At 41.3% G+C, this 7,761-nt stretch overlaps 1 long non-coding RNA gene across 1 annotated transcript; it reads left to right on the top strand.

Annotated features, from left to right (window-relative positions):
• The first annotated feature begins 2,911 nt into the window (after nt 1–2,911).
• On the top strand, nt 2,912–6,573 carry LOC108447986. The gene is made up of 3 exons (XR_001863730.1): nt 2,912–3,404; nt 4,141–4,279; nt 4,454–6,573. It is a non-coding gene; the product is annotated as an uncharacterized LOC108447986 (long non-coding RNA).
• Nucleotides 6,574–7,761: the final 1,188 nt, after the last annotated feature.

Raw genomic sequence — 7,761 nt, 5'->3', positions numbered from 1 at the left:
ATTAAACCTGCTAATGTGATGCATATGTGGCTGGACAGCTGCTCTGAGGTTTTTTGTGTCCTTATAGAAACTGCTTATGCACAGGGTGGCAGCTCTTTTGAGTAGTTTAGACAAAAAAGGCAAAAGTAATTTTTCATTGGCCATTTATTTCACCTATCGGAATAAAAGATGTCTTCTGCACATGGAAAATAATGCCACATATTCTTTGTAGAACTACTTAGCTATTTCCAAGAACGCTTTCTATCCTCAAATCAGGTCAGCAATGGTAGAAGTGGTCTAGGAAGGTCCGAGAGAAGGTATCTGTCCCTGCTTCCTGGTCAGTGGCATCACCAAGGGACCAGGAAAGCAGGGGTGGAGAAACTGGGTGAGGTATCCTAAGCTTTCCTATAGACAAAATCTACTTTACTTAGTAACCCAGGAGCTAGAAGAGAGACATTGGATCTATGTCCTGTTCCATGCTCAGGATAAGTTTTTTCATTTTGCCAACCTTTCAAAATATGTGTACACTTGAGTGGGTATTGGACAGCACTGGAATGAGAGATGAATTGTACTCTTGATAGATGGGTCATCTACAATCCTTTATGAATTACCTCTTTCTCCTACAACATGCATACACATGCACAAACAGACACATATTCACTCAATTTCTGCTGCTATTTCCAAAATCTTTTTGTCTAGATGCTGTTCTTTGTATCCTGCACAGAACTTCCTTTTTCAGCCTTCTGAGATGAAAATACCTCCATGAAACCAGAAATAGATTTAACTAAATTTTGCTTTAAAATTTCTACTGCAAATCAGAGCTGTGGTTTGTGCTTGGATGATGATAATTTCTGACCTCAAGACAGACTTGTACATCTCCAAAGCATACATCTCTCTGACAAAATTAGCCTACTATGGGCTACCGTGGAACTCAGAATAATGACAACCCTTAACCAAAAAGCATTCAGTGAAATGTTTGGTATGTCATTCTGTTCAACAGTTACAATCAGCAGAACTTCATTTGTTTGCTTCTTTTTTTTTCCTAATGAAAAAAATGCAGAAAGACAGCTTTAAAGCTGGTACATAAAACACTAATGGGAATACTTCATGGGCTAGTTTTTCTGCTACTGTACTTATAAATCTCAGAGTAATGAAAATTACTTTTTCATTAAATTAATTTATTTCCATGTTTTTTTCTCTTTTCATCTCTCATCCCAATTATTATTTTCTTTTTGTAATGCTCTCATTAAGTACTTACAATCCTGCTGTAATCTGTTGCTACAGCATTTGCACAGCTGAAAAGAAAACATTTCTGAATTGTCAGCATGTTTTCAACTTCATTAAAGTTGACAACCTGGAAATCATCTGTACAGACTGTATGGCTACAGCTACGGGAAATCTGAGCTGTTTTCCTGCCATTAAATCATCTTAACAGCAAGCAGCATACTCCAGAGTCAAGTTGCTCAGCTCACACTTTCATGTTTCCTAAATAAGTTGCTTTGAGAGAATTTGGAATTTGTCTCATCCATCTCTCTGGAAAAAAAGCTGCTCCTTAATCACTGTTTGAACTAGTGATAGATTGTCAGTGTAGCTGTGATAAGTTTACTGAGGACAACTGGTTCTGAGATTAAGTTTGAGCTGCTCTTACACTGATTTTAAGAACTGAAATTTTTAAGGAAGCAAGAGTCCTGTTCAAAGACAACTGACTTTGCCTAATGCTGCTTAAACTAAATCTTCATTTCACTAAATTGTGTTCTTTTGTAAATGTCATGGGCACACAAGCAGGTTGTTCTGATTTTTTCATAATTCGCCAATTCAAACCATACTGCTTCCTTATAGGAATGTTTTGAAAGAGCGCAGACGCTAAACTTGGCACAAATGATAGGCAGTACAGTCAAGGAGAATTCTTTTCCGTAAAAAAGGAAGAAGAAACTAATTAGTAATGCATGACTAGACCTTCAGGATTAGGACAAAAGTATTTCAGGATTTGGTAGAAGAAAATAAATTACTTGATGCTAAGTTTGCAGCTGTCCATGCAAAGCTTGGAGGTTAGTATGGAAGAAAGTAGAAAGTTGCTACTGGGAGAAAAGTCTAATTAGAGTTCATCAAGACGAGCGGAATTGAACCATGGGAAAAGAGACAAATTGTTTCTCAGGCACAGGCAAGGTGATATTTTCTATAGGAAATAGGAAACAATCTGAAAGTGATGCAAAGGGACTTCACGGAACAATTTTAGAGACAGAGACAAAGATATGCAAAATAAATGGTTCTTGGACATCAGATGAAATTAAATCGAGAAATATGTATAGAAGGAACAAAATGACAGCAGCAGCAGTAGTCAGATGAAACCTCTCTAAGAGAAAAATGAGCAATTTCAGACAGCGGAGGACACAATAAGGGTGAACAAAGACAGGAAAGGAGCCAAAAATTGCTTCCTGGGTCAGAAGAATCATTTATGATATATATGTGATGGAAAGCCATATAGCCAGAAATAAATGAAAAAAAAAAAAAGGAAAAAAAAAAAGGAAAGTATGGAGGCAACACCAAGGTACAAAAAGCAGTTGAAGGAAAGCATGTGGCAGAGCACAGTCACAGGAAGCATGCAGTGTCTGCTAGACCACATTATTCAAAGGAAAATGCCCCAAGCAGGACTTCTTGCCAAACAGTTCATGTTCTAAGACCAGATAAATTTGCTCTTGGCTAGAAGCCTCACATTTTTTTCATGCCCAGGTAAAAGGCATGTCAATGCATAGATCAACAGCAAGTGTCTGACACATTGCGTATGTGTTGTGCTGTGGCTGTGCCTGCACTGGTTGCCCAGATTCGCAGTGCACGTGCAGGTTGGTCGGACAGCACGTGCCCAGTGGGTTTAATGCACTTCTGTTATCTTGGACTTGCTTGAAGGGAGAGAAAGCTACTCAGTGGGTGTTGCGGCGGCTGAGGCAGCGGTGGTGGAGGCTGAGGGGCTAAAGAGCTCTGGAGCAGTAGAGGCCTGTTGGTGGGCCAGCTCCAAAGTTTAAGATCACCCCCTGACTCAGGGTGAGAAAGAAAGCCTCTTTCAAGGCATCAGGCTTTGGTGGTTCTATGCAGATTTGGTCTGTCTGGTTGGCCTGTTGGCCATACGCCCCTTTTATCCCTTAAAAGGTTGTAATCCAGTAAATTTTCCCTTCCCCTTTGCCTCATTGGTTCCTGGTTCCCCACTCTGCCCCTGCCTCCTCCCCACTGGTTGTTGTTATATTATCCTGCCTTCTCTTAGCCCCTGTACCCTCAGATCATTGGTCTCTGATGTGCGCTCTCTGCTCCTCTATATAACCCTGGACCCTGCATTGTTCTCTGTTCTTTGTTCATGGACCCCTTCATTTTGGATTTACAATAAACCCTCCGGAAGTCTATAACGAAGAACCCCTCCTGACTCTTTGCCTCCGGTAACGCATGATCTATCCAGCTTGAGTGTGAGTGTGTGCTTTCCTGCCTCCATCAGCATGGGTGTGAAAGTCAGCCTGCTAGCGTGGTAGGTGGCACTGCTGGAGCGATCCCTTGCCAGGGATGCTTTTAGGAAGAAGCAGCAACCTCTCCACTGACCACTGCACCGCGTTAAGTGGGAGGGCAGTGACCATTTTTCTATGATTTCAAGATACCTGCTAGCCTGAACTCATCTTTTTCTGGAAGGTGGAAAAGTCAATAGAGGAGGAAATCTGTGCCAGTGTTGTTGGATAAGGATATTAATGAAATGTGTAAGGGCAAAGGGTTCTGCACAGAATAGGCAGAGAGAAAAATGCAGTTCAGGTCCTTGTGGGAAGGATGGAAGATTTAGCAACAGTGCAGCCACTTTCATTTTTGCTGCAATGCAGTATGAGAAAATGTATGTAGGCCTCATGATTATGTTACCTGAACTGCCCTGCCAGAACAGGCAGAATGTTGAATCTAAGCCCCAGCATCCGTATAGTTTTTGCCAGCAAGGCTGATAATGTCATGAAGGCCTAGTGGGGAAATGCAGGTTTAGATGTAAGCATTTGGACAAGCCTTGATGCCTGTGTGACAACAGAGCCATTTCTAAGAGTATTTGTCTTAGCTTCAGGAAGGATGATAACAATTTTATAGTGCCTTAGAACTTGCCTTCCAGCAGAAAAGACTGACAAAGCTTTTCTTGATGTGTTTAAGGGCCTGATGTCTCCCAGACTCCAAGGATACAGATTCATCTAAATGCAGTGTGACAGGGGACAGCAGTGGCACATCGCTGAGCATAAGTGAAAAAAGGGAAGCCTCAGCAGTTGGGATTACCAACACTAGTGTGAGATAGGTGAGTATGGGCCTTCTGTAGCTACCAATATCAAGTATCAGAACTAAGGGTCTCTGCTGAGCCTGAGCTACTGTGCAGCACCCAGTTTTCTCCCTGTTTCTGCTAGATTATGTGATCACACAGGACCTCATCCTTGGGGCAAATGTCTCACTTCTCTTTTGTTCCTCCCTACAGCCCAGCTACAGTCTAACCAGCCTAAAGGACATTACTTACAGGCACGCTTCAGCAATTAAAGTCTGCTTTGGGACGCCATGTCAGATTGGACAATCTGAAGAGGAAGGAATTGAAGTACGCTCTTTTGTCTGTCTAGAAGACAATTCTCCCAGAATATACCTTCTCTTATATAGCACAAGTCCAGAAAGGGTACAGTGAAATATTAGGTGGAATAGAAGTCCTTGCTGTTGACAATCTAGTGTATAGAGACACTCAACAAAAACCTAATTGCACAACTCATAAGATGGAGTGCCATCTAAAACTGAATCACAGCAAAATAAAAGTAGGTGTTGTGTGAGTTACTTTGGCCAGATCTTAGAAAGAAATACCTCTGAACCTCTTCAAACAAAGTGAAGACAATAAAGCATTCTCAAATCTCTGACTTCTTTGTGGAAAAATCAGAATCCATAATAAACATGATGGTTTACTTATTAATAGATTTATACAGATCCTTATTAGGAAGCCCAAAATAAAAAGCACATCTTATTGGGAAATTTTGGTGAGAACTTTGAGAGTACAAGGGCTGTATCATTTTTAAACCATAATAAATGGCAACAACAAACTCACTAGATGTGTTCCAGGGTATGTTCCTAGAAATTCAGGTCACAACACTGAAAAGGTAGATAAGCCGTAAATAGTGGACGAAGCAGTATTTTACCGGAGACACTTTGGGGGCATAAGGATTGAGTGTGTAGAACTATCACAGGAAAATTATACTCAAATAGAGAAGAATTTACCACTGTCACTGGATGTCAGTACATACTGTGCGGTATAGCTGAAATAGATTACAAACCTTAGGGGATATTTTTTGACAAATCTTAAGCTTCTGCACCATCTAGACTTTGCACATGATCATAAACCTACAAAGGCATGACTGTAAAGTGAAATACAAGCCCAGAAGAGAAATTCCTGTAGCAACATGAACTGGTGCCTGCAAAAAAAAAGCTGCAGAAATTCTAAAGAAAAATAGAGAGCATTAATATGATGAATCTGTTAAAGGAAAAGGTCAGGATGGCTTGTCCAAAACCAAGTTCTTCTGTCCTGTCAGGACCTCAGGAGTGTGAAAAAACAAAGTTAATCTTGAAAATGAATGTAAAGAAAGCAGTGACACTGAAGAAAAGTCCTTCCAGGCATCTGCCAAGATTTATGGATCTGACAATGATGTTACGGGAAGTCTGAGGATCAAACATACTTCACCAGTTTCAAATGTGCATGAAAGACAAGACATGGTTAGGATATGCTGATGATTTGTATCTTTTAAATTTTTTTTTTTATATGGCAATAATATGTGTATAACAGCATCTGAAGCATTTGAATAACTTGATCTGCATTAGTGAATTAATGGATACTTCCATTATGAAAACTGCTAGAGGCAGAAGCAGAGGCCCTTATACTAACAGATGATGTACTTTAGAGAGCCCAGGAGCAATGGATAACTGATCTAGAGGATATCCTTAGCCTGATTATTATTACAAAAATATGTTTGAGGCAGCTCCAATAGACAATGCACTGATGATCTCTGGACTGGGTGACACAAAGGCGATGTTAATGAGCTAAAGCAGCAATAAAGACCTCACTTCACACAATGAACCACAGGGCATATTTGAAAAATTTCCAAGAATTAGTGTTTGGTTTATGTGCAGGCACACACAGACCAACAGGGGTAGAGCCACTGGCTCTGCTCACTGTCCCTGGGGCTGGGTGAAGGGCACACAACTCCGCCAGCAGATTCCTATACTGTTCAAGGTGGTCAAGAGTGCTACCTCTTTGTTTTATTAAGCTGCTAAAACACACTTCTGGAGTCAAACATTTCATCTTCACAGGCAAGCAGAAAATGCAAAGCTGTAACCCCTGTGAAAAGACTGTGTTTTCCTTCCCAAAATCTCAACCAGGGTGAAATAAAACAGCTGAGTGAACAGAGGGGAAAAAAGTAGAAATACTACTTGTGATAAAAGTGCCAGTATTCAAAATTCCTTCCAAAAGAGGATTAAAAAAACAGTGCCACTCCAGTGAGATAACTGAACACCCCGGGCTGGGTGTTTCTGAGCCAAAGGAGGGGCTCCTCTCTGTCTGAAATTACAGATGCTTGAGACCCGTGTGTATCTGTATGAGTACGGGAGCTGTTGACCACGCAGGCTCTGTTATGTGTGGAAGGTGATTCCCATCAAGCCATCTACCTCTGCAAGAAAACAAGCAACACAGCTCACAGCCTTGTTTAACCTAGGACAGTACATAAGGATGTGCAGAACACACCATGATACAGGTGTGGGAGAAAATCCAAACTTAAAAATTAGGGGACTTTTACAGTATCTGCTGAGGTGTCTCCCCTCTGGCTTAACCATATTAATTCCTAGCATACTTATCCTGATTCAGATCCTGTGGTTTCCATGAGCTTCATCTTCCCTATGAAAACATGTATACAGAGCTTCTGGTCAGAGACCCTAGAGATGGATTCACTCACAACATGGGACATTTACTCTACACAGCAAGCTTCCTAAATGCAATGTCCTGTGCCTGGGCTTGTATTCCCCATGGATTGGAAAGAGTGAACTTAATTGTCACACAGACTCAAATGGAGGCTGTGTCCACCTGCATCTGGGTAAGAAGTGGGGGAGCTAACTCGTGGTTTGATCTTGTAAAAACTGACCAGGATCTCTCTCGGTATGAAATATTCTTGCCTGTGTCTCCACCTGATCTAAAACTCCTTCACTCTCTAGGGCTCTTCCTCTACCATGCACACGTCTCCTTTCTAGTACTTGCCTTCCTTTTTTAGCTGTTGACGAACTTGTGATATCCTTCATAAGAAAGAAGTAGAACAGCGCCAGTCACCTCCTCAGGATGTCTAGGAGAATTCATCCTACACAGGAGCTCGAGATCTAGCAATTCACTGTGATAAGGTCTGCCAAATCTCACAGGCAGCATTTGAGGTACTCTCTATTCCAGGCACCTTACTGTCTTACATCTTGCATTGTTTCCCATTGCCATTTATGCATTCAAGATAGATACTGAGCTGCATGCTGATTTAAGTATTCTACAAGCTGTGATTCTGCAACAGTATGTTTTTCAATTTTTTGTGCTTAATCTTATGTAACAAAGAAGTATATAGGCACTGAGTTTGTAAGGCACATGCTTGCCTTGTGTGAAAAGTTCTGTTTACTGGCCAACAAGGATGGCTGCTGCAGCTCAGCAAGAAGCCACATTTGCCTGAGTCACAGAATGGCTGAGGTAGGAAGGCACCTCTGGAGATGGGCTACTCCAACCTGTGGCTG

The sequence above is a fragment of the Corvus brachyrhynchos genome, unplaced genomic scaffold (assembly GCF_000691975.1).
Source record: "Corvus brachyrhynchos isolate BGI_N302 unplaced genomic scaffold, ASM69197v1 scaffold14, whole genome shotgun sequence".
Taxonomy (NCBI): Eukaryota; Metazoa; Chordata; class Aves; order Passeriformes; family Corvidae; genus Corvus; species Corvus brachyrhynchos.
This window is presented reverse-complemented; position numbering and strand designations above follow the sequence as displayed.